General features: G+C 49.1%; 1 protein-coding gene across 17 annotated transcripts in view; it reads right to left on the bottom strand.

The window, feature by feature from the left end:
* CD44 (CD44 molecule) overlaps positions 1 to 26919 on the bottom strand; it is a 91437-nt gene that overhangs the window by 56207 nt on the left and 8311 nt on the right. The window lies entirely within an intron of this gene.

Genomic DNA, 26919 nt, shown 5'->3' with positions numbered 1-26919 from the left:
TTGGTTTGATGGTCTTTTTTTCCACTTAATCTCATACTATGAGCATTTCCCCCCAATCATGTGGTATTTATTGTTCCCATAACTTAACAACCTCGATGGCTTCTGGTCGTACCCAGAATAAATGTCCTTATGGCTGATAAGACCTACACGAGCTGGCTCCTGTCTCCCTCTCTAACCTTTTGTAGCTCACTCTGCTCCAGCCATAAGGCTTGCCTTCAGTTCCTTTGGAACTGAGCCCTTTGCCACCTTAGAATACTCTTATCTGCCACCCCCTCTGTCTGGAATGTTCTGTCCTTAGATCATGGCATTTTTGGTTTGGCTTCACGTCACCCCCTCACTTCCCTCAACACTGTCATCCAGCCCACGGTGTCTCCCTCACTCACCCTGCTTTTGTGCCTCCACAGCAACTTGTTTATTTATTTTTGCATTTAATTATTATCCATCCACCCTTCCTGTGATGGAGGCTCCAAAAAAAGCAAGGCCTTTTCCCTGTTTATAGTGTTTCTCTAATTCTCACAACGGTGTGCCAGAGAGTAGATGTTCAACCAATATTTACTGAATGAATAAATGACTCATTAAAATTTCCTAAGAAACACACTTTCAACATGTTGACAGAGCCAAGATCAGTTGCTGGCTCCCAAGAGTCAGTGGCATTCAAAATAAAGGCCCAATGGCTACCAGCTGCTTAAAGAATTATTTAACCCAAGAGCTTCTGTGAATTTTGCAGACGTGAACCTAAAATCTCAAGAAGGAGTTGAAAAATTATCTGATTCTACCCGATCCTGTGTAACTATCTCAGAAGGCTTCTATCCCCTTAGGAGAAAACTCATTATTTTTCTAGGACTGTTATTATCCCCGGTCTGCACTTCAGTAAACTCCAACGCGGAAAGGTTAAGTCATTGTAGCTGTCCTGGTGAAGAGTACTTCCTTGAGCCTCGAGGGCTGTCCTTTCCTGAGGAAGCTTACCTTCCTCTGGGACTACTGCATGGTGGCCCGCGTGCCAGGCCAGGCACCACATCGTTAGTCAGGGGCCAGGTGTGGCTTCAGACAACACTGACTTTAACTCAGACGCCATCTCTCACTTGGCCTCCTCCAGAGGTGGTCAGAAGATTCTGCGCGTTCATTCATGAGAAAGTTGAGGCTCAGAGACGTAAGTGGCCCCAGGAAGCAGGCATTTCTGTCTGGAGCCTGTAGCTGACTTCCTGAATCTCAGTTGCTTTGGTCTGCAGTTCTGAGCCAGTAGCCCGGGGTCGGGGTGTGGGGGTGGGGGAGGAGGCCTGTTCCTGCAGAGTCCCCCCGCGCCCCCAGCACCTTTGGGGTTCCGTGTTACATTATCTTCCGCAGACCCTGAGAGGTGAATTGTATGCATGTCTGTAGTGTTTATAGGCGAGGAAACCGAAGCTCAGGAAATGGAAACACCTTCCCAAAGTCGCCCAGCTATTACACGGCAGGGCTGGAGTCCCAGCTCAGGTCCGTGTCACCCAAACCCACCCTCCAAACCGCTTCGCTGTGTGCCCCGGGATTCCTTCGTGTCACTAGAGCGAATCTGCGCTCTAAGGGGGAGAGGCACGCCTAAACGACGACTACGTAAGGACTAAGATAGGATCAGTGTTACTGAGCTGGATGGACAGGAAGCGCTTTCTCCTTTCTGAGCAGGAAGCAGGTGCTAACCACCGGCGAACAGTGTCTGGAACCATAACATTTCTGCATGAGCTTTCCTGAGCCTGAAAATACTAAAAGAAGAAACAAGAAATGGAGCTTTGAAAAGACATCCGCCGATATCAATTGCTTCTCTCTCTCTCTCTCTCTCTCTCTCCGTATCATTAGCACGTAGGTGCTGCTTCATAGCATCAGAACTAAGTGGACTGGAGAAATGTGTTTTTGCGTGATTAATTCCTTCCTGGGTCGACTGGTGTCCTTCTGGAGCCACTCGCACAACACTTGGCTGATGAGGCAAGACAGAGGAGGGAAATGCACAAGGCCCTTTTGAAATATTGTTTGTTCTCACTGACATTTTCAGCTTTGGCCTTTGTCAGCCAACGTTCGCACCGGGGAAGCTGGGGTGACAGCCCTTCCGGCAGCCTACAAAAGTAAAACACAGCCTCCCAACCAACTCCTTGGAGGTGAGGCTCCTGGGGGAGGCTTCAGCAGAGGGCAGGAGGGGCGACTGCCTGGCAGCACTTGGCCAGGTGGCCCGTGTCACTCCCGGGTTAAAAATAAACCACCAAGGACGGTGGTTTGGAGCTGAATGGCAGTTTCTGTTGTATTAAAATTAATTCTAGTTTGCCACCTGGCATCCAGAACATGCAAATGCAAAAGGAACTGAGACTTTTGAATAAAATGCCTTGAGTTCCGCATGCGGCTGCCGACCCGACCTTCCAGACAACACACGCATGCGCTGTGTGTGTCCGCACGGCGGAGCGCAGAGGGTGCAGGTGGTTTTGTGCGTCTGTCCTTCCAGCCAAGACAGGAAGAAACAGGTAAACTCAGCCTTCAGTGGTCCTCGACTGGGAGGTGTCCACGGGCCTGCCACACAGCAGGGATCAGCAAAGGGCTGCCGAGAGAAGAAATTCTGTGCAGACTGGAAGTTCCACGGCTTCCATTTACCTTAATCTAACAGACAAGGTCCAGCTGCTAATCCTGATGGGTTTTATCCACCTAGGGATTGCAGAGACGGTGCCCGAAACTTCACTTCAAGCCAACTATCCCTGTGAGGGCTTATAGCTCTTCCCCTCTGGGTCCCTCTTGCCTTAAAGGGACTAAGCTGTCAGGGCTGTGTATCCTTTAATGATTGATGAAGACTTTCCAACAGGCTTCCTTAACACTTATGCAAACCCAAATTATGACTCCAAAGGATACTGATAATACCAACAGCAAGGACAGTAGCAAACATGCATTGTGCACTTAGACATATGCCAGACGCTCCTCTAAACACTTTACGAGCACGAACTCATTTTGTCCTTAAAACAGCCCCACAAGGGGCGCCTGGGTGGCTCCGTCGGTCGAGCGTCCGACTTCGGCTCAGGTCACGATCTCATGGTTTGTGGGTTCGAGCCCCCGCGTCGGGCTCTGTGCTGACCGCTTGCTCAGAGCCTGGAGCCCGCTTCAGATTCTGTTGTCTCCCTCTCCCTCTGCCCCTCCCCTGCTCACGCTCTGTCTCTCAATAATAAATGAATGTTAAAAAAGATTAAAAAAACAAACAAAAAAAAAAACCCCAACCCTACGAGGTAGGTGATATTATTATCCCCACTTTCCAGATACAGAAGCTGAGGTACAGACAAGGGAGGAAACATGGTCAGGTTCACAGAGCTAGTGATGATGCAGCTGGGATTCAAATCCAACTAGTCTGGTACCGTGCACCTATGGACTTAATCACCAGGCTACTACTCCCTACCCTGATTTAGGTAACTTGTTATGACCTCCCAACTATGACTCCCAGTGCAGAGCTGAGACTATTTCCAAGGTTTAAGTGAAGTTAAGAGCAAGGCTGAGGTGTGAGTAGCCATGGACCACAGGTCACCCGATGGGGCTCCAGCATCGGCGGCAGTGGCATTTAACCCACACCAGAAACACGAACCCCTGCAGAGAAGCAGCCCTTCCCAGATGTGTGTGCATCTCTCCCGAAAAACAGAGACTTCTGTGATTAGGGATCTGTTGTGACTCAAAAGGCTAACACTGAGTGGCCAATTTTATCTCTCAAACGTTTCCAACTGAAAATAAGTCAAGAATGTTTTCCGTTGAGGCCTCTGGTCTCCAATAAATTTCCTGTGTCATGTAATAAGTAAACTGTCCCAAGTCCCTCCCTCTGAGAGACCCAACGGGCAACGGTTACTGTTCAAGGCCACTTCCAGATTCAGGGAGGAGTCTCTCTGGAGGGAGAAATGCCACCCGGGCCGTCAGAACCCTCGTTACTATAGGAGGGTCAGAGAGGTCATGGAGTCATGGAGAGGGATCTCGTTGCCACAGGGGAAGAGGTAGGAGTGCCCTTCTTGTCTAACGTATTCCCTGGCACCAGACTCACATGCGGGTTGGTAGTTCAGCTTATTGAGGACCCTCCCACAGCTGGGTTCAAATCCTGACATGGTCACTCATTCCAGGTTATAAGGCTAGGTAGTTCCTTCTCCTCTCTGACACTCAGTCTTCTCCTCGATGGGTTGAAGATCCCAACCCTTCAGGGTTTGATACGGTGTTTGGACTTCATTAGAATCAACGGTATGGCATGCCTATTAAGGGCTTATCTACTTCAGCCAATTTAATTCTCGCAAAAATGCTGCGAAGGAGGCGCTATTGCTAACCCCGTTTTAGAGACAAGGAAACTGAGGCACAAATAGGTTCAATAACTTGCCCCCGGTCATCCAGGTGAGAAAGGCAGGGATCCGACCTCTGTGCTATACTGCCAATGAGGCAGGGTTCTGGGATACATCCATTCTTGGCATAAATCCTAGCTGACCCCTAACACCATTAGTCTTACCTATATTTTCCACTAAGCCACAGATCAAGGAAAATAGGTCTGTCTAGTAAAATCGGCCCAACACATGTCAAAACCTTGCCAAATGAAACGGCAAGGCTGGAGACGAATAGCTTCTTGGTTTGCCCCAGTCTCTCCCCAAGTGGTAGAAACATCACCCCGTCTGCTGAGTCGAGCATTGTGTAATGTTTCCCTAGCTTGCTGTCCTCCACACGTCCACTTCCTGAGGGGCGAGTGGGAATTGGGGTGGTCACACAGCTGACCAGCGATAGAGCTGAGTGACAAGAGGTTTTCCATCCAGATCCACCAGCTGGTCTTTGGGGGCAGGGGAGGGGGAGAGTGTCTATAAACCTGCGAAATCGTGTGCAAGCCTATGTGTGTATATGTATCTGTGTATGCAAGTATGTGCGTGCGTGTGTGCGTGTGTGTGTGTGTGTGTGTGTGTGTGTGTGTGTATGGAGGGTTTTGGGTGGGACAGCATCCCTAGGTTCCATCAGTTTCTCAGAGAAGTCTATATGACATCAACAGGTAAAGAATAACAAGAAACTATTATCTTCAGGGTCTCTTCAGTAATGAGAGATTCCAAGATGCTGGAATTTTGGAACTTCTTTATGACAGTAGGGACTGTATCTCTCCCTCACTGTGTCCCCAGTACCCAGCACAACACTGCACAGAGTAGGCACATGTTGAACAAATGAATGAATGAATGAATGAATGAGTGGATACTCTGTCCTACCCTCAACACCACTCAGGACAAGGAGACTTGTGAGGTGCAAAAACAAAGAGCTCTCAAGTCCATCCCCCACATGACATCTCGAGACTCACCAGCTGGGCCCTGTTGAGAATTCCCTGTTGGACACTTAAAATGTCTTTAACCCGAAGCATCTGCTTCTGAGAACCTTTGCTGTTTTCCCCAGAAGCAAATGTTTCAAGAGACCAACTTTCAGTTTTGGAGCTGGCTTTGTCTAAGTTTTGTCGACAATGGGCATCCTTGTCATAGGGCCAGTTCTGAGGTCAGGTCTCCCGAGAGAGGGTGACGGCCCTTCTGTGTCCCAGGTGAAGGCGACACACAGTCATCCTGTGCCCAGAGACGCTTGGTTCTACAAACCAAAGGCAGAATAGGATTTATTTTCTACTGATTTGGTCCCAGAGTTGGCTATGTGTCTGGGGAAGTTGCTTTTTCTTGAAGTCGGGAATAGGGCCAGTTGCTGGGACCCGATGCCTTGTGCAGTTCCCACGGCCATGCAGAGAACTGCCAGCAGCGAGGTTTTCAGCATTTACACCTCAGAATTCATGTAATTCTCGCCACAATCCTATGTGGTTGGCACCATCGTTATCCCCATTTTAGGCAGGAGGTAACTGATTCATAGAGAAGAAGCGAGTAACCGGAGCTCATAAGCAGGGGCTTGGTTTCAGACTGGGCGGTCCAGTTGATTACACTGAGGTGTGACTGGCACCCTGTGCAGGGGCCAGATGCTCTGACTACGGGAAGCCACCTGTCTTCTGTGTGGTTTTTAAAGTGCGGAGAGGTGAGCCCTAAAAGAGTGTTCTGGAAAGAGGAATTTGAGCTTATGGAATATTATTATAAGATCAGAGGTCCCTTGATTCAGGGCCCTTGGCTCAAGAACCCGGTAAAGCTTCCGGGGAAGCCCTCCCTAATGGAATGTCCACGCTCTCCCCGGGGAGAAGATTTGGAGGTCTCCACGTTCACTGGATTTCCCCAACAGTGGGCCGCTCACCTCTTTCTGATTCTACCCGTGCTTGCCCCATGAAACCCCTGGGAGCTGAGAATCCAACCCGAGCCATAGCCTCAGGCTTCCCTTGCCTTTTACAGCCTCTGGTCCACCAGGCGGGGCAAATGAAGAGAGGATCTTGGGACTCAGGGTTGGCCCAGGGCTGGGACACCAGACCACAGGCTGTCCTGGTAACATTTTGAGGATGTCTTCTGCCCAGCCCAGAAATCTCAACCGACCAAACGAAAATGCCAGGCCAATCAAGCAGGAGCATGGCCCTGCAGGCCGATGGCGGCCACTTCCACGGAGCTCCTGGGAGTAAGTGGCATGCAAGCCTCCGGGCAGTGGCAGCTGCATTTTCAGAGTGTTTATCGTGAAAGAGCCAGGATTCTGTTTCTGTCCTCTGATTGGCTGAGCTCGTGTCTAAAAAAAAAAGATGACACAACTCACAAACCCAACTGAACTGACTCTGATAGAAGCAGGGCTAGAAAAGGCCAATTTTTTTGGAAAGCATTATGGCTCATTGGATCATCTGTGTTTAAAGCCAGGTGGGGCAACAGACAGCTTCTCACCAAATTCTCTTGAGACACAAGAGCGAACAAAATCCAGAATGGCTGAGCAGGGTCTCCCAGCCAGCTTTGAGAAAAGCGGGCCCCCGGGGTCCATAGCTGCTAGATTCCTGACTCCTAGTCCAGTGCTCTTACTCCTGAATTGGCTTTAGAAGAGGCCTGAGCAAGCTGTTCCCAATGAAGCCACAACCCACTGTCTTAATGGGACACGAAGAAACCATTCTGTTCTTCATTTCTTTGACGGTTTGATGTCTTCAAAGCCCACGAGTTTCCATCCAGGACTCTCCTAGCTGTGAGAGCCCCTGCTGCCACTCAGGCCCGCCAGGCCAGAAAGCTGGCAGGCTTCCTGTTGCCCCCACGTCACTCTCCCCCATCCCCTGACGCCCATGTGATGGGCGCCTGGTGAAAGGCTCTATTGTTCAGGATCCATTTCTGAATGAGGCCAAAATCACACTCAGTGGCCGAATCGCCTTTGGCCGCCCAGGGCAGACCATGAGTCTTGGGTGACTCAGTCTCTCCCGGAATTGCCCCGGAGGTGGGTGAGGGTTTAATGAGCAGAGAAAATAGTCATACACCATCATACCCAGAGAATTTCCTCCAGAATGTGTCCTGGGTTGCTTTCAACTGAGCTGTGCACCTCTTGGCACTCAGAAAGGAAACGCACCCCAACTTCTTGGCGCCTGGCTGTACCCCCTGACCTTTCAGCCTCTTGTCCATGGAATATCGAGCCCATCATGGCAGCCAACACTGAACCGACGGGGGCCCATTACATCCGCTCTCTCCGAGGAGAGTCCAAAAGGATCTCTCAGCCACCACCCTGACTGACCCAATGGAGCTCTTGGGTTGTTGCCCCAGTCTGAAGAAAGACCCCACCCCTGCCTCCTCGTGGGGTGATGGGAACAGGGGAAGCGGGGGGGTGGGGGTGGGGGTGGGGGGGTGGAGGAAGCCTATTTAGGTTCCCACCCAACCCTGGATCCAACAGAGTCTTTCCAGCAAAGGACAGTGTGTGCCCCAGGACCGTCAGCTCACTATACATCTCTGGAAGGTCAAGTGGTTTTTGGTGAGCGAGTCTCCGGGAAGAGAGAAAGAAAGAAACCACAGTGTGTACACCTGCGCGTTGCCATGGCGATCAGGAAACACTCAGGTCTGGCCTTGAAACCTGTGTTTTCTTCTTTTTTGATCGTATCAGTTTAGCAGATTTGACTAGCACAAACCCAGGATGTGGTAAATGAAATGAAAAAGCATCTCAGGGGCCCACATGGGGCTTTTCCTGTTGCCAGTAGGAAAAAAAGGGGGGTCCCGCTTTGGTAACTAGATCGGTTTTTCCTGGTGCAGTGACAATTCCGGCGACATCACCTCATTCTTGCACAGCTTTTGCTCAGGTCTGTCGCCTGTACTTTGAAGAACGGGCTGACCTTATTTAGTCCGAGGGAAGTACTCCAACGAACGCCGAGACAGACTGAGGCTGTCGCTCACAGGTGGCAGCTGCATGTCAGGGTGGTTAGTCGGTCACTGACATGCTGGAGGGGCCGCCATCTGGGAGAAGGAACTGGTTCTAGCCTCAGTCCTGTTAATTATAAGCCGCGTGACCTTGAGCAATTCACTCTAGCCCCCAGCTTCACACCTCGCCTTCTTACCTCCCAGGACGAAATAAACAGTTAGGGAATACTTGGCGCTTGTGGGAGGAGAGGGGGAGGAGTGATACGCACACCTGGGAGAATATTCAACTCTCAGATAGCTTCTCAAAAATCCGATATTAATTAAGACCACATTTGGGCTGCAAGCCCGGCCGAGCAGACAGATCAAAGCGTAAGCAAGCCTCCGTAATCTGGCCACGTGGGTGGTTTCCTTCTCCCCTTACGAAGCATTGCCACATCCCAAAGCAGCCCTGCGAGGCCCAGCGGGTAGATACCGTGGACCCATTTTACAGATGAAGAAACCAAGGAGCAAGAGATCCAGAGACTCAAAGTTCTACAGCGTTTGAATAAAACCCAGACTTCAGCTCAGGTTTCCAAGGTCTCCTCGTTCCCCCCCCTTATCTGTGGAGGTGTCCTTTGCATCTTGGGTTGTCATCCAGCAAAGGGGAAAGGTGAGTGCTCGGGGAGTAGGGTGATGGTTTTCAGACCGCCCCCTACCACGCTGTTTGAGGCAGAATCACAATATTTAGGACGGGTGACGGCAGAGGTGTCCCAGTGGGAGCTGGAGTGAAGAGAGGAGGGGCAGACCCTAGGCCCTCGTTCTTGCCCAGCCCCCACCCCACCCCACCAATGGCCCTGACACCCCACACCATGCTTTCTAGGAGGCTCAGTGGAACACTCCGGAAACCAGCGCAGCACAGGCCAGTCATGGCAATGATAACCACTTAGCAGGGCCTGCAACGTGCCAGGGGCTCCAAAGCATTTGGAGCCTTAAGACGGTTAGTCGCTCCTCGTGATAGCTATGGAAACAGAGTCGGGGCGTTAAGTACTTAGCACAGGGCTCACAGCTCACAGGCTGCGGCCCAAGCGAAATGCAAATGTGTAAAAATGCTTTACAAGGGATACAGGCTTAGCGTGATTATTTTTGTATTTCCTCCCTCCGTCTCAAGAACAAAATTACCTTGCAATTTAAAATTCTCCATGAAGACTGTCCCTAGTGCTCCCCTATGGTGAGGAGGCAACAAAGTCTGAATTTCTAATCCTGTTCTAGAGGGGCAGGGCTGGGTAACAGTGCACTTGGCAAGATTTATAGAGTCAGACGCTGAGGTGAGACGGTTGTCCTTCAAGATGGAAGCATCCAGATGGAGGGGAACAAGGCCGCTGCTAGGCCCACGGGGTCCAACATTACCACACAAGGCCAGTGTACCTCCAACTTTGATTTTACTTCCTCTGGCCTATCTCTTTTAGCATCTTCTCCAGTGATAAAGGAAAGGCTCTGGAGTTTATAGAGCTGCTACTCTGAATCAGACACTAGTCCAGGGGCCGTAAGAGATTTTACACATGTGATCCCCCGGAGCACCTTTGAGAGGTCAAGTTATCACCCCCGGTTTGCAGATGAAATAGTGAGGTTCAGAGCACAAATGACCCAACATCCCACCGTGGAAGTGGCAGGGCAGGAGTCAAGCCCGGGGAATGACACCTGGTCTCCGACGTGAGTCAGTCAAGGCCGTTCACCAGAGCCACACCTCTCTTCTTGGGGCGCAAAGATTGCCACACCAGGGGCTTGAAATGCAAGTGCACTTTGGGGTGTGACTGGGACATTCAAGATCCTACAGCTCCCACTGCGGAGCCTCTGGCTGGCCGACCCGGTAACATTAACACTAATTTAGCACCTACCGTGTGCTGGGATCTGTGCTAGAAGCTTCACACTGATTGTCCCATTTAACCCCCGCAATAAATATACGCAACGCATGCTATTATTAGCCTCAAACCACATTGCAGATGAGACAGCTGAGGTTCAGAGGGGTTAAGAAACCTGTCCGCGGCCGTACGGGCAGAGGACCAGGTAGCCGGGTCCCTTCTCTCTTAGCGGCCTCACAAATGGCTCTCTTGCTGCTTAACTTCAGGAAGTTCCAGGCGAGTTTCAGGATAATACCTCTTGCCAGGGGGTTTGAGCGCCACTGGGTTAATATTTGCTAGCGCCATGCAAATAGAGCTGGTGGATGAGGGCTACTGGCTCCTCCAAGAGGGTTACCAACGGACCAAATAGGACGGGGAAAATTCCACAGAAAAATCGGTCCTGCCCTGGGACTTAGGAAGCCTGTGCCCTAGACAGAGCTGCCCATCTCCGGGCCACAGGCAGAGGACAAGCTTGATGGACAGATTGGATTCCTTCCCATGACGGAGGGCGTCTGGTCCAGATACCCCTTAGACTGATATGCTTTAACCTCCTTGCCCCACAGCACCCCCACGGCACCACTGCAATCCATAGGAGGGACGATGCCAATCATATTCTGATGGGCACCAGGCGCCTTGCAGTCTCCAGTGGCCTCTTTCCCTGTCACTCGAAAAATCTTACCCGAATGCGACTGAGTGAGCATGCAAGTTTTTCCAGGAATAGCCAGGCGTTTGCTGCAATTTATGAGAAAGGAAAGGTATCTGTAGGCCGTGGCACTGGGTTGCCAATAGCCCTGTTCTTGTAATTCACTTACAACCAATCCTGACCGACGGTGGACTGAGACAGAACAAGAATCATGTGTCTCGATCACCCTCATTCTTCAAGCACATCAGCAGGGAAGAGATGTAGCCAGAAAAGTATTTATCTGCAAACACAAGTCGTGCGAGTGGCTAAGGACGGTTATGATTTCCACCGGTTTCGAATTCGGAGGCCTCAGAAATCATCGGTTCACATTTTCATAACTCAAACTCTCTCTTTTCTCATTCTCTCTGTCTCTGTCTCTCAGGTGCTGAAGAGAAGAGGGACACGTAGGTGGCCGTGTGCATGTGCGTGCACACAAGAGGGAGACTCTCCTTCCCAGTCCAAGAAGCCTACTACTATTTATTCTTCAGATGGTTTTAAGAGTAACTCAAATGTTCCAAAGCAGAAGCCCTATGACAGGAGAGGCTGGACTGTGGGCATATTTTTTTAAAATCTGGGCCAAAAGATTTCCAGGATCGGTACCGTTGCTATTGCCCTGTGAGTTAATGGCTTGTAATTCACATCCCTTCCTGGGCTTTCAATCTGTGAAATCTCAACTGGGATAACAGATGCCAGCCTTGAATGCCAGGCTCCAGAGAACTTATTTCTGACAAGCTTTTAAATCTGACTCAAGCCAGGGGGTTTGGACCAAAATCTTTACCATTTCATGTTCAGCTGTGATGGGCCAAACACAACTTCCTGCTTTTAAGGAACATGGCCCATGCACGGATCCAGGAGGCTTGAAAGTGGAGGAAGTAACAAATGACCCTTCTGGGAAGTTGCCAAAGGTAATAAGACTTGATTTTCCTGAAAATAAATGGCCACCGGACACGGCAGGAGACCAGACCTGGTGAAGGCCTGAGTTCCTTTCACGGTGGACATTTGAGAAGTGCTCTGAAAACATCAGGGTGAGGACAACTGAGCCTCTTCCTATGAAATCCCGGCCTCCCACATCACCATTAGTATCCCCAGGCCACGGTGCAAGGCGTCCTTTCAAAACACCTTCTAGAAGAGACAAGCGTTATGTACCAGATAGGACGCCTGGGAGCTAGGGAGACATAAAAGGTTCCTCCTATCAAAGAGCTTACCTTCTAGAGTGGGGAGGCAGACACTATACAGGTAAATGATTAATATAGCCACAAGGCAATTTCAGGTACAAAGAGAGGTTCATAGGCAACGAAAAGGGGTTCTATGATAGAGAATGACGGGGGCTGCTTTGTCAGGAAGTCTGTGCCATCTGATGCTTTTCTGTAAACTTATGCACATATTTTACTCATTTGTTATGGGGCTTTCGGTGTGACCAGATACCCAGCAAAAGGAAATTGTCCCCCCTCCTCACCCAGATGAAATTCGTCTTTGGAATTCGTCTTCGCCTCCAGGATCCCCAGGATTTGGGCTTAGTCAGGTAGACAAGGGAACCTTGGAAGGCAAAGACGTTGGCAACCGAATGGTCTGGTTTCTGGGATAAGAGCTCTGTTGGGGTACAGAGCTGCTGGAAGTGGACTGCACCTGTCCCTCCCGGGGCCTGGCCTCAACTTCATGGAGGCAAATCAAACGAAATGATGGTGCGGCCCGTCCCGGTGCAGCCGTGAGACGCCTACCCACAAGCCGTCTGACGCTGCTGAGACCTCCTGGCCGGCCGGCATCTTGGGCATCCCTCCCTGTACAGTTCCTGGGAACCCGTGCTGGGGCACCTTACCCCGCGGTCCTGTACGATGGCATGGTGGCCATGCTCAAAGCCTTTCAGCTCAGAAAGGCCTGGCTCCAAGAGCCAGCGTGGGCTCTTGAGGAATGTTAGGCCCGCCATGTTTTCTTAACCTGTAAACCTCCGTTTCTTCGCTAGTAGAGTGAAGGCAATGCCTACCTCATGGGGGGGCTTTTAAAGATTAAATGAAGAAAAGTCTCTGAGACACTTAGCAAAGAAGCTGGCGCCGAGCCAAGTACCCGGTACTTGGTCAACGCGAGCCAGTCATCGCAAAGATTAAAGTGTATTTAAGACAGCGCAAATATGAAGGGCCGTGTGCCCTGACTGAATTCTTGATTAACTGGCCAGCCGCCCACCGTGTCCTTGGTAACAGCCACTCAAGCCCTCCACTTAATCAGGAGCCAGAAGCCTAATTATCCAGAGATGTAGCTCTTACTCTACATAATTGCGTGCTGTCTGATAGATCGTCTATTTGTAAAACATCATCCCAGGAAGCAGCCTGCCTCGAGTGATACAAAGTGGGTTCCATTGGGATGACACCTATTCATCTTCATATCCCCAGTGTCTGACATATAGTATGGTGTCCAATAAACGTTTCTTTGGTTTAAGGGGAGAAGCATTAGTCCAAGAGTCCCGTGACCTGGGGCCTAGAGCCAGGCTGCTTCCTGACAAGCTGTCAGTCTCCTTGGAGAAGTCACTTTATCTCCCTGGGCTTCAGTTTCTGCATCAGACCAGGGAGAAGCTGGGCTTGGTGGCCTCTAGATCCCCAGCTGACCCAAACCCCTGTCTCGAGGAGGAGAAGTCTATGCTTCTTTCTGACTTGCTCCCCCAAGCACCTCCCAGGAACGTCAGCGGCTCCCTCTTGCCTGCACGACTGTGTCATCGTGCTCTGGAATCCAGGCAGCGGTGGTGTGACAAATACGGCAGGCAGGGTGCACGGCCAGCAGAAAGAGACAATAGACACAACAAGAGAGGGTTGCCGGCATCCCGCTCTCAGATTACACCAAATAAACGCCTTCCAGCACACAGAGATTAGAACCTGACCCATCCAAGCTGGAGGGAAAGAATGGTTTCAATTAAGGGAAACACGGCAGAATTACTGATGTCCTTAGAGACGCTCCTCCTAAATTACTACAAACAGCCCCAGTGCTCCCTACAGTGAATTTCAGCATCACGGGCCAAGTCAAACCATTCTTCAGTTGTGAGACAATCCTCAAGTAAGACACTGCTCTCGGCCGCCTCCACCTGCACTAGTAGGAAGTGAGACGCCCAGCCCGCAACTGACTCCCCCATCTTCTGTGGTCTTGGAGGTCCCCCTGCCCCTACCAAGAGGGAAGGGAGAGCAGTTCCCACCACCTCCTTTCCCGAAGATAACTCCCAAGATAACTCCCGGCAATTCTAAACTGTTTCCAGGCCCTTCATTTGCAAGGAGCCAGAAAAATCCAGACTCTCAGGAAAAGGAGATGCTTTGAATTTTCAAGACCTCTGCTTCTGGGGATGGAAGAACAGGATTAACGCCCTATAAAGCTGGATGGAAGCTCGCGGTGTGATGTTAAAAGGGAGAGGGGAGCCCCGAATTGAATTCCAGCCCCACCACATGAGAGCTGGGCCACCTTTTGGCAAGTTCCTTCACTTTTATGAGCCTCAGTTTCTCAGCCTGTAAAATGGCTCTGATGAAATTCAATCATTTATTCGGTGGATACCGGCTGTGTATGTACCTCAAAGAGGAGTTTATGGGAGTTAGATCATAAATATACATGAGGCGGCAGCATTGGGTTTGTTTCCTAATAGGTGCTTAGTAAACGTCAAGCTTTTTCCTTCTCCCACAGGGAGATAAATCTCGAACGACTGGCCTTAGCTCTCCCTGATACCACGGGCATCCCCAGGTTCTCATTTCTGATGTCTTTACACCATGAAAAACCATTTGTGCTCCGACAGTCTTCTGTTTCAGCCTGGACAACGGTCCGCAGCCACACTCTTGTGAAATTAAAAGCAAAAATCAGAACCCAACGAAAGCGCCAACCCTCCCGTTAAAAGGTGCAAAATCCTTAGTCACTTCTGACGTGTGGCTGGGAGTGGCCAGATTTTCCCTTCTTTGGAACCTAGCAGAATTAAGCAGGGAAAGGCAATTAATGGTCTTTTTGGAGATGAGAGAATTGAACCCCCCCAGTGACTGATGGCTGGGCCCTTTATGCACTCAGAAGCTGGCCCCTCATCCACGACCAGGAAATTCCAAGCTTGGGCTTCTGGCGGGGGGAAGTGGGCTCTGGGAAACTCCAAAATTTCCAGAAAGAGAAGGAAGCTACCGCATTAAACTGTCCCTCAGGGCCCTTCCAGACCGTGAGGCTGGAGAACAGCGCTGTAAAGAAACACTTCTACCTGAGAGGGAGGAAAATACCATCTCCTCCGCCGGCCCCACCACCAACTCCCAGGACCAAAGGCAGGAAGAGGCTGGTCCTGCTGAGACAAGCAGCCCGGGAGACCGACCGTCATTTGGCAAGACAAGACAGGACCTGCGGTGCATTTCCCCATTCGCTTTCACCAGCCACCACGCTGGCCAAGGTTCCCGGAACATCCCAGGCTTCTCTATCTGGTTGGCAGCAACCGTTCCAGTAAGCACATGCTGGTGTCAGCGCTCTGGGGCGCCCTCCTCACCAAATTCAATCTTAGTCCATTGGCTAATGTTTTGCCCAGAAATGGAATGAAAGGCAGTGGGAAGCATTTCTCAGGTGCAGCAGAAAGGAAGTCAGAGCTTAATGGGGGAGAGGTCCCGGGTCTAATAATCACAATGATCACAATGATTACTGATGAATGCTTCCTCCGCGCCAGTCATTCTGTCAAGGGCTTCATGCAAATGATCCCATTCATCCTTAACACCACCGGACAAGTAGGTATTATTACTCTAATTTAGGGATGAGAAACCTGAGGCTTAGGGACGTTATGTAAATTGCTTAAGGCCACATAATTGATGAATGGTAGGATTCCAACCGAGGCCTAACTCTAGCACCCACACTGCCTTCTGAGTTTCCGGACACCAGACTCAAATTCCCCTTGTATGTCCCTGACAGCCTGCGCTTGCCCTGGGCACTGAACCCTATCAAAGCCAGCCCTTTAGAAGCAGGTAGGAAACCTGGCTTTAAGAGACACCGTTCCCTACTGGCTTATTGGAAGAGAGGCCGGTTTCTGAAAGCCTTCCAGTGGGTATGGGAAACTCCTTTGGAGAAGAAACCCAATTAATTCTCCAGTTTCTAACAAAGCAAACAATGCAGAAGTGATTGTTGACTTTTGCCTTCCCAACAACATAAAGAACAGGAAGCTCAAAGAGATAATAGGGTACATTTACTGTTTCCTGAGAAGCAGTCCTAAAGGAACACTGGAGCTTATATGGGGACACTTGTTTGAAGAAGAGAGAGCTGCCCCAAATACGTCCCAGAGGGAGCCATGGGACGTCCCTCCTTGTGCGCCCAGCAAGAAGAGTGTAGAGGACCCAGGGCATGCTTCCCCCAAACCTTGCCTCAGTTTTCCTCTACCGAAACAGCAAATGTTTCCTCCTTGTCTTTCACATCCGTCTTGAGTGGTCAGACATTGCACCTCTTTCAGCTTCCCTTTGGTGCCCTTGCAGAAAGTCGTGGGAGATGCTGTTTCTTAGATGATGCCAACTAATAAGGAGGGGAGGTGGGAATTGGGTGGTGTGCACCATGAAGAAGGAGAGAATGAGAAATGTGGCTTGCTTGCTGACCCTCCTTTGCTTTTAAGCGCTTGTCTCTTATTCTGATAGAAAGATGATTCAATAGATGATAGATAGATAGATAGATAGATAGATAGATAAAGTGACAGATACATAAATGGATAGATAGACACACAGATAGGTAGGTAGGTAAATAGGTAGATATATAAATAGATACAAAGATAATAGGTAGGTATATAGATGGTAGATAGACAGACAGACACAGACAGACAGACAGATAAAGTGCTGTTGGTTGAATTTAGAGACCACAGCCTGAATCCACGATGGTAAACTACGATCCCACAGGACCACCCCAACACTGAAGTGGACACAGGCCTTCAGGAAAGAGAATTCCAGTCTCAGCTTCATTCATTCAACAGGGTTTCATTCAGCCCCTGTGTGCTGAGCCCTTGGACCCGGGCATTGAGTAAGGCAGGCCAGGTCACTGTCCCAGGGGAGGTGATGGCTCATAGAAGAAGACAGATATTAAACACGTCAACAGCACAGCACGAAAAATGTTATAACAGAAGTACAAGGTGCTGAGTAATTAGTCCAATGGGAAGCCTTTCTTCCCCAAGGCCTTTGCTGTCCCCAAGGGATGTCTCTCTAAGGAAATGCCGTTTCAGCTGAGAACTGAAGGTAGGTTGGGAACTAGCCAGCCAGTCAAATGCGCGGCAAGCCTCACGGTCAGAAACTTCACCCTCGGAATAAACCACAAATCATTCTGGTTTAATAGAATCCGTTTCCTCCAGCTCTTTCGTCATTAGATACCCCAAACAAGCAGACCCCTCCTCGAGGTCTGCATTAAACATCTCTTGGGCTTCTCTTTCCTGGATGCAGTCATCATAAATCCTTTAATGATATTTAGGTGAAAACAAACAGACAAACAAACAAAATCCCAAAGTTTCTCCCTACATACCACTTACTAGATTCATGAGCTAGCTGCATGGAGGCAGGGTACTGTCCCAGAAAACCCTCCCGTTCATCTTTGGGCTTATTAAAATGTTAAGATGTTAGACCCTTGAACTTCAGACTCAAAGAAATTATCAGGAAGGTGCTTTCCTGCTTATGAAAGAGCGATTATTAATATAAAATTAAAAAGTCAATTCCAGATTCCTCGAGAGGAAGTCAGTCAGGTCCACTGGAAGCCAACACAGTGCGGTGACACGGACATCATCTTCGGGACTGGAAAACTAGGGTTCAAATCCCAAAGCTGCATTAATTAACCGTATGACCTTAAGAAAGTCATTACACTTGTCGTCTATCCAGGAGGGTGATAATGCTAACCATGAAGTTAATGTAAGGGCTGGATTATATAATGGAGCTGAAGACCCTTCACACACATTAAAACACTCTAGTTATAGAAACGAGAAGCTAGCTATCTCCCTTGGGGATGATCATCTCATAATTTACAGGAAGAGATATTCATTCAAGGTCATAGTAATTCTTTCTAAATGGATCACTGCAGATGCGTGGTCCTCATGCATGATGCAGCTCCAGCGGTGATGAGATAGGTTGCAGTAATGAGTTTCTAATAATAAAGGGCTCAAGCGCATAAACGATTGACTGTTTCTCGTAAGTTACGACAGATTTAAGGTTATTCCCTGATACGCTTTTTGCGGGGAGAGAAAACAGGATAAAGTCGCAGCTCTTTATGATTGAGTATAAGCCACAAAGTCTCAAAATGCAGTGTGTCCCCCACATGAACTCTATCCATTAGGCGTGTCTTCTCACGAAAAGATGGAGGGTGTGTCTTAGGAACACAAGAACTTAGCTTTCTTTTTTTTCCTTTACTGTAGATACAGTCTCTGACCACAACTCTACTAGGTGGGTGGACGCCCTCCGGGGCCTTACTCATTGTTAACAGACATTGTTATTAATGCAACAAAGTTCTCCTAATCGAATCTTGGTTTTGATCAAAATCCCAAACTCGTGCTTCAGGGGGTGTGAGGCCCCAACTCCCAGCTCCAGTGGGCGAATCATGACTGGTCTAAGTGAAGCAGGGTGGTCAGAGTTCTCCTGGCCAGTGCCTGGTTCTATCTCAGCATTCCATGGAATGTGATCCCATTCTTCCAATGAAAAGGAAAGGGAAGTGAGGACTTCTGGAAAAGCCATTCCTCCAACTTTGGGGGAGAGACATTCATGAATAGGCATTCCTCCTCCTGCTGCTAGGTACTGTTATTTTTCTCACAGGATGCTTGGAACTTTGGCAGTCCGTTTCAGACTATGAAGAGGGCTAACTTGCAGGCAGACAATGGGCATGGCAGAGTGGGAAGTTGGAAGAAAACTGGGTCTTTGATAACATCACCGAGCTCCTAAAATCATCCGGCCTCCATATTTCTGTTGTGCAAGATAACATTTTACGAGGGTTTCTGTTTCATTGTTCTGTTACAGAGCTATTCGGCTGGCTTGCACCGATACGGGTATACCAAGACACGTGTGACAGACAGCAGCTACACGGGGGACACATCATCTCCAAGTAGTTCCCAGCAACAAAGGAGATAAAGGAGTCCAGGCCTTTCAGCCAGGTGTTGGACATCTGCGCCCAGAGTTCTTGCCTGTTCCTGCTGCCTGGACCCAACAGAGGCACCCGTGTGGCTGCTGGGAGCCATCCTGCAAACGACCTCCTGTGCTCACACGAACCAGACCCCGGGCCCCAGCTCTGATCAACAAGGTGCTCAAAAACAAAGCAGAACAAAACAAAAACAAACAAACAACCCCCCACCCGAGAAACTTGCAATAATATCAATGAGGTCTGACCCTAAACCAAGGCTTAACATTCAAGATTCCTAAGTAAATTATGAATTTTTTTCCCGTGGCTTAAAATAACTCCGGCATCATAAGACACTTTTTGGTTCCCAGAGTTTGGGTTACTTTGCTCCCCCAACACATACTTCTAAAGGTCTCATTCATTAAGACAATCATCATCATCATCATCATCATCATCATCAGAGTCTCACTCAGCTTGGAGAGTGCCATGGTTCTCTTTTTACCACTGTCCATTTCAGGACAGACATGATAAAATCAGTCGCTTTCAGAATTTTGAGGAGTAGAACTTCCTTTCCTTGCTCTCTTACTCAGTGAGCCAAGTGTGAGACAGCCAGAGGAGGGGCTTCCTTGGCTGGGGTGGCTGAAGGGGTTTTGGACCCAGCCACCAGGCTGCTTCTTGGTCCTGAGCACGGTTGGGGGTGAGAAGCTCAACAAACAGGTCCTCCAAGGAACTGGGGACATCCTGTGAGCATAGTTACTGCTATTCATACTACTGGGCTTCAGAGATCTCCCTTGATGTTCCAGATCAGAGGAGGCCTCCCTGTGACATGCTCTCAGGGACCCCATGCTTCTCTAGCACAGCATTCGCCACAACTGCCATTCAATGCGGGGAAAACCCACTTGTTTGCTCTCCGTCTTCCCAGACAGACTGTAAGTTCCGTGAGAGTAGAAACCGTGTCTCCCTTGTTTAAAACTGTATCCCCAGTGCCTGGTGGAGCGCTTGGCACATAGTATGGTTCAATAAACATGTGTCGAGGGAACAAATGAATCGTTTGAAAACCACTGATTATTGACTCAGCTCACAGAATTGCTCAGAGAGGCTGGGCAAAAGCCAGGCCAGGTTGCACTGGGCTTTCTGGTTTCCAAGTGCTCATTAAGTCAAAAAGGATTAAGATCAACGCCAAATATGGGTACATAAGGTATGGCACAGGAAACCAGGTCCAAGAACAATAAAGGCTCCGGTGGAGTGTAAACACCTACACTATGTTCCATTGTGTTAAAAAACCCAATACCCTTTCCGCTTCCTCTCTGTGTCCTGCTAGTCTGCTTGCCCTGGTTAGCCAGCGTCCTCTTGTCTAGTGCCTTTCCTCTATCATCTCAAAGTACGAAATGGAAAGGGTACTAGACTGAGAATCAGAAGGCCAGGGATTTGATTCTAACTAGTTACGTGACCTTGGGCAAGTCACTTGCAGAATCTTTGAGACGCCTCTCCCTCATCTGTCCAGTAAATGAGTGGGCCACATGATGTCCAGCATCCTTTCCCATTTTGACATGCCATCATCCTTGGCTTTTTGTCACTAGCGCAGGATAACGTAGGGTCCTTTCTCCCTTTCTCCTCGTCTCCCTCTTTGGATCCGTATTTTGTTGCTGCTACGGGGGCCCAGGCCAGCTGGCACTTTCTAAGCCCTAGCAAAGCATCTGAAAACCCCCCTACCCCTGCCTCTGGTACTTTTACCGAGTTATCCTAGCAGGAGCATTGTGATTCAACTTAACAGGACACCGCCCCGTCTCCTGCCAGTTTGACTGCCTCTGCAGGCCTCAGAAAATGGCACAACCGAGAAGCCTGAGCACATACCACGTCCTCCTAGATAAGCCCTGCCCAGGAGGGGACAGCAGCTCTGAAGAGATTGGTGAACATTCCAAAGAATACAATTTCAATGATTGGGGTCAACCAGCAACGGGAGACAGAGATAGAGGCAAAAGTTACCTCCGGTAATAATAGGACCTTGTAGTTCTATATCACGTGCTCCTGCCTACCAGCACAAAACACTTTCACACCAGCAGGCAAAGGTGGAGAGGGCCAGGGGAGGCAGAGGGATTATTATCCCCCGGTGGTTCACACAGTGTAGTGAAGCATTAGACAGATAAAGCCAGTAGCCCAAGGTCACACAATTAGGCTTTGACATGGTGGGAATTAGAGCAGAGTGTCCTAATCTCACCCGGGGGCTATTTCTAGGTGACTCTTGGTGGAGCCTTTTGTTTATACCTTGGTTCTATCTCATGGTACCTGCCCAGGCAGTAAGCTTGCTTTCTCCCTTGGGCATGAGTAGTGGGAAACTTGAGTGGCCCAGGGTGGGCTTGCCCGCCGGGAGTTCAGAATCCAGCCTTCTTGACTTGGATCTTACAAGCAGGACCCAGAGGGGCCAGTCTGTGGAATGCTGTTGCTGTTTGCATTTGGGAGGCACAGAAGAGGCACAGAAGAGCCCCAAGTGGCAGCTGAGAATGCAGAGGCTCCAGGGCTGATAAAAGTTGTAATTAACGTGTGCCTACAACCCTTTGATCTTCAAAGCCTTTACTCGCATTAGCTAGTTATTCCTCCTATCACCCCCATGGGTGAGGCACCATTTTTGTCTTCTCAGTTTGCAGATGGAGAAGCTGATGTGGAGAAGGGGCCTTTTGCCAAGGAGTCTGGCTCTGGTTCAAACAGAGGAGATTCCTGGCTCTCAGCATCTAACTTCACTTGGGGTGACGGGAAAGCAGTGCAAATGAATCTTGAGAGAAGGCGCAAGTCACTCAACTCTTCTGGGTAAGAGACTGCATTTATACTCTTCTGGAAGGAGGTGGAGTCTACAGAAAGACTTGCTGACTAGACTTGAGTGGGTAAAGTCCCAGTTACAGGCAACCATCAGAATGGAAAACTAGAAAAGCCTGCTGCTCTACTGTGAGACAGGGGTTGAGCCTTCCATAACGTGCCTGTGGCAGACATCACTAATGGATCACAGTACCCTGTGGCAGACATCACTAATGGATCACAGCACCATCTGAGGCTGAGTCAAGCTTTAGCTCTTGAGCGCAGCCCTCCAGGTAGCCTCTAATAACCAATGGGAAATGGTATGTGAGCTGAAATCCATTTGCTGTTGGTACTGTAGGGCTTGCTGAGGATTCTCTTCACTTGCCACTCTCCAACACAGCCAAAGCTGCTGAAGTTTTATCCCAAGTAGCGCTGGGACTGCCCCACTTCTGAACTCTGTCTAGCGGCCTCTGAAGAGGGCATCGTGAGAACTTCCCGGGGGCAGAATTGGATCTTGCAGATGGTGCCACTGACACTTGATCACCTGGAAGCTGTCCAGCGTCATCCTTCGGTGTTCCTCAGCTTGGCCTCTCTTATTCCGGCAGGCTGAGCCCTCTCCTGACCCTGTCAAGCCAGCTGCATTTGCCCCCACTTGAAACTTTCAGCTCAAGCTTTGCACTTCAGTGGGTTGCCTATTCCCTCCTCTCTCTCTGTCCATTTGCTTTCACACACTCATCCACTTCCTCATCAAATCCCACTTCTTCCATGAAGCCTACACATTCACCACTCACAGAGAGTCATCTTCTAGCGCTTGAAGATACATCGTCTTGTAGAGTTCTTCCATCTGTTTGGCTTTTCTCCCTCAAAACTGTAATAAGCTCTGTGAGGACAGAAACTAGATCTTCCACCCCCCCCCCCCACTTCTTTTCATGGCTCCAATGACACCACATGTTTTAGTGGATTGATTTAGCGAGTTTATCACCATTTTACAACTGGGGACACAGGCAAACCGTAAGGCAAGTGGTGCCCACAGTCCTGTGACTAAGAGGGAGCAACGCCAAACCTCCACTGGCTGCGTGCGGTTGTCACTTCTCCTAGAATTGTGTCTATGGGATTGGCTATGGCATCTTGGCCACAGATGACCAAGCAATAATTGAGGGCACTGCGTATGACAAGAGATCGGAACCCATCTGGCATTTTATTTCAGCTTCTGGTGGGCGGATTCCAGATGGATGTGAAATGGGCACACCCAGGATGGATGTGATCTCAGTAAGGACTTTAAGTGACTGACAGAAGGTCAGAGCCCTGACAGGGCATTTAGTCTCTGACCCACTTTGGCAAGCTCCTAAGTAGTGCCATCTTTATGACTTCCTTTTTTCCTTTTCTTCACTACTTCTTCCTTCCTTCCTCCCTTCCCCCCTCCCTCTTTTCTCCTTCCTTCCTTCCTTCCTTCCTTCCTTCCTTCCTTCCTTCCTTCCTTTTTTTTTCTTTTCCTAAGCAAAAAGGGCTTCTCTGGCTTTATGAAAAAGAAATAAACATCGTAGAAGGAATCTGGAAAGTTATCAGTAGAAGCAGCAACTTGCCATCTCAAAAGTCTGCCTTGCCCCATGCCTTGTGTGTGTGTGTATGTATATGTTTGTGTGGAGATATATGTGTGTGTGTGTGTGTATTATGTTTGTTTGCTCTTTTTTTTAAGACCCCCATTGCCACCCTAGTTAATTTCCATAGGCTACTATAGCTCACCCTCTACGCATTGCTTTGGCTGAACATTATGGTTTGTTTTGCACCAACACGTTATAGCATTCCCTTGAGGAAGGCTGAGAAATCCAAGTTACTCATGGAACTTAGAGAGTGAAGGACATAATCTTTCCTCTTCTTCATGAGTTAGATTTTCTGGTCACTTGACGCAATGGTTTGTTTTGTTTTGTTTTGTTTTGTTTTTTAACTACAGTTTAAGGTAAAGGGTATTGCATTCAGATCCTGCAGGTAATCCCAGGACTGGCTTCCTGTATCTTTAGCTGTGTGACTAAGACATGCTCCTAACTTCTCTGGCCCAAGCTTCTTCATGTGCCCATTCCCAAGGGACTGAGAGGAACCAGTGGAATCCTCTGAACAAGGCACCTTGTTCCCGAGAGCCACGCTTGCCCCCTGAGGTTCAGAGTGTCACTGGATGAATAGACTTGTTGCTAGCATGGATTAATAATTCACTTCTGACATTTAATACAAACCAGGCATCACTTTTTTTAATTTTTTTTTTTTGGCACTGCATTATAGTCGTGTTATTCTTTCCATTAAGTTTTATGAGGCTTAGGTGTTCGTGGCCCACGGAGAGGTGGATTTATAGATCATGAGGCCTGCAAAGGACTTTATAGATCAACTCGAATCCAGCCCTCTCATTTTAGGCATGGAAAATTAAAGGTAAACAGGGGTGAAATGATTTGTTCAACAAACTGGAACGTAATAATATAATAGCCATTTTTATTTTCGAAGCACCTCTATGCACCAGACACTTAGCTCTAGAAACCACATGCTAAACATTGTTCTAGACACTTAACACGTGCACTGCCCGAGCTCACGCCACCCTAAAGTGGCAAAGGGGGGGGAATCAACCTGAGGTCTGTCTCTTTTCACAGCTCTTACTCCTTCTACACGGGCCTCCTCCAAAGCCAAACTCCATTTCCTTTGCACCACAGTAAACCTCTGGTCTGGCCCAAGTGGTCTTTGGAATGGAAGGCTTTTCAACCACTGAAAGAAACAACTCCCTCTTTTTTCTTTTAACAGAGTGGCCAAAAGCCAACATCTTTTCCCTCAGTGTCACCGAGAACACGATTTTGAGGCTTGGGGGTTTTCATACTTGAGACCAGATTTGGAAGGGAGGGCTGGAGCATAGCAGCGGACAGATGTATAGGAAGTCAAGATCCCTGTCCTACTGTACAAAACCTAATGAGCTGGGAACCTCCCCTGCCTTGCCTGACATATCGGACTTCAAGAAAGATACACTCAAATGAGGGAGAATGCAGAGAAAAACAATTTCGAGGAGGTTTGAGGATCACTACAAGGGACACTAGAAAAAGTCAAATGAAAAGTTTTCTATAGACCAGAAAGAAAAAAAAAAAAAAAAAAAGGATGAAAAAGAATTAGTCGCAACCTATACAAATCACTGAAGGTAAATGAGAAAGATTACTTTGCCAAATCTAGAAATTTCATTCATTCAGTCAGTCATCCAATATATATATATATTTTTTTTTTTGAGAGAGAGAGAGAGAGAGAGAGAGAGAGAGAGAGAAAGCGTGAGCAGGGGAGGTACAGAGCTGGCGACGGGCAGAGGATCCAAAGTGGGCTCCAAGCTGACAGCAGAGAGCTCGATGCGAGGCTCAAAGTAATGAACCACGAGATCACGACCTGAGCCAAAGTCGGACGCTCAACCGACTGAGCCACCCAGGTGCCCCAGCCATCGAACATTTACTGAGCATCTACATTAATTGCAGAACCGACAGCTGGGGACAACAGCAATACAAAAATGTATATAATGTACATAAAGCATGAGCTTTTCCGTAACGAGCTTATATGCGCAGCAGTGAAAGACAACAGATGGCCATACACAGCTCAGAGGCATCCCTCACACTTCTGTCTTTTAGATGGAGATAACGCTTGTGGGGTTTTTGTGAATTATCACAAGGAACAAGACAACAGAGACGAGTAAAAGTCACTCTGGGAAGTCTGGAGGGATGTACCTGACCTCCAAGGCTGACACTAGGAAGACAACTTGTCCTCGACAGAAGATCCATTCAAAGATGAACTTCTGGACAAAAGACTTCTATGGCAGTGCTGATTCCCTCTTCAAGTCTGGTCTACCTCTGTGCGAACAGCACTCTTGTAGGTACCCGAACCCGCGCCTTCCCTTTGCAGGAAAACGTGACCGTGCGACAAGCCAGTGGCTGTGGGCCTGACTCAGTGACATCCACCGGTCCCCTGCAGGCTGTAAGATAGTGTGCAGCTCTTCTGGACTCTGCTTCTCGAACCTCACGCTCAGCAATGCCAGCATTTGTGACTGGCAGATGGCAGTTCCTTGTTTATTACTTTTGGACTGTGTGAAGACTGGGTGCAGGGGCCTGGGCAGAAACCACCTTCTAGATCGGAGGCAGGAGACCAGGTACTGGTCACATGCAAGTGTTGGTTTCTCCCGGGCATCTCAAGTTGCACAATGATGGACACTGGGGAAGACGCTTTACTGTCATCACCCCGATGGCTCGGCAGGTGCTCTCTGAGAGAGGAGGTGGAAAAAGATGCTGCCCAGATCCACGACTGGTGTCATGGAAGGCATTGCAGACCTGCTCAAGTGACATTCAAACAAGTAAGGAATCTGATGAACCTCCGAGCTCAGGCCGAACGCACAGGTCCCTTCTTACAGACCGCGTCGGATGTCCCCAGGGGGCTTTGCCTCCAGCTTTCTTTGGGTGGCTTGTTTCTCAGGCGAAGCACCCAGAGGAAACCCTGCCCCTCTCCCCCACCTCCCCATGCAAGGGTCACCTGCTGGGACACACAGAAGCCAGGCCGTTTTTAGGTGTAGGCTACGGCTGGGAGGGAGGGCTGCGTCTACTTCTAGTTCTCGCTTTTTGCCTTATGCCAGGGTGAGTGCAGCCTGATTCCTGATTCCTCTCTGAGCTGCCTCCCTGCCTCATCAATTCTAGCTGGTAGAGAGAAGGCCCCGGGCCAAGGACCCTTGCACTGAGGGCAAACACGTTCCTGTTATCTGACTGACTCCATTTCCAGCTTTGTCCATTCAAGAGCCAAAGTCCTAGATGGTGGAGAAGCACCAAGAAGCAACCTTTGCCTTTCATCCAGGGGACACGTAATGAAGTGATCATGAACAAATAACTCAACCCACCATCCCTGTCAATCCTATCCCCTCCCTAAGTCCCCACCATATAGAGGAGAGAAGAACTTCCATGCAGGAGATGGAATGAACGAGTCGCTCAGAGTAGGAATGGGGAGAACTTTCCATGGCCACTTCTTCGTATTTGCAATTGCAGCCCCTTCTTCTGATATCATGTATACAAAGGGGAGGGCAAAGCTAGCTGCGTGGACGCTGTGGCCCAACCCACACCTGACTCCCAAATGGAGTTTATGAAAACAACCAGAGCACTACCAGTTATCACCATCCGGGTTTCTGGGGGCCCTGACATTTTCATGTACTAAGAGAAGCGCAGTAACGCCGTGACTGAGAACTTGGGCCCAGTAGCCAGACCCCCTACGTTCGAATCTGAGCTCCATCACTTACCAGCTCTGTAGCCTTGGACAAGTTACTCAAATTCCCTAT

Source organism: Felis catus, chromosome D1, assembly GCF_018350175.1.
Source record: "Felis catus isolate Fca126 chromosome D1, F.catus_Fca126_mat1.0, whole genome shotgun sequence".
Classification (NCBI taxonomy): Eukaryota; Metazoa; Chordata; class Mammalia; order Carnivora; family Felidae; genus Felis; species Felis catus.
This window is presented reverse-complemented; position numbering and strand designations above follow the sequence as displayed.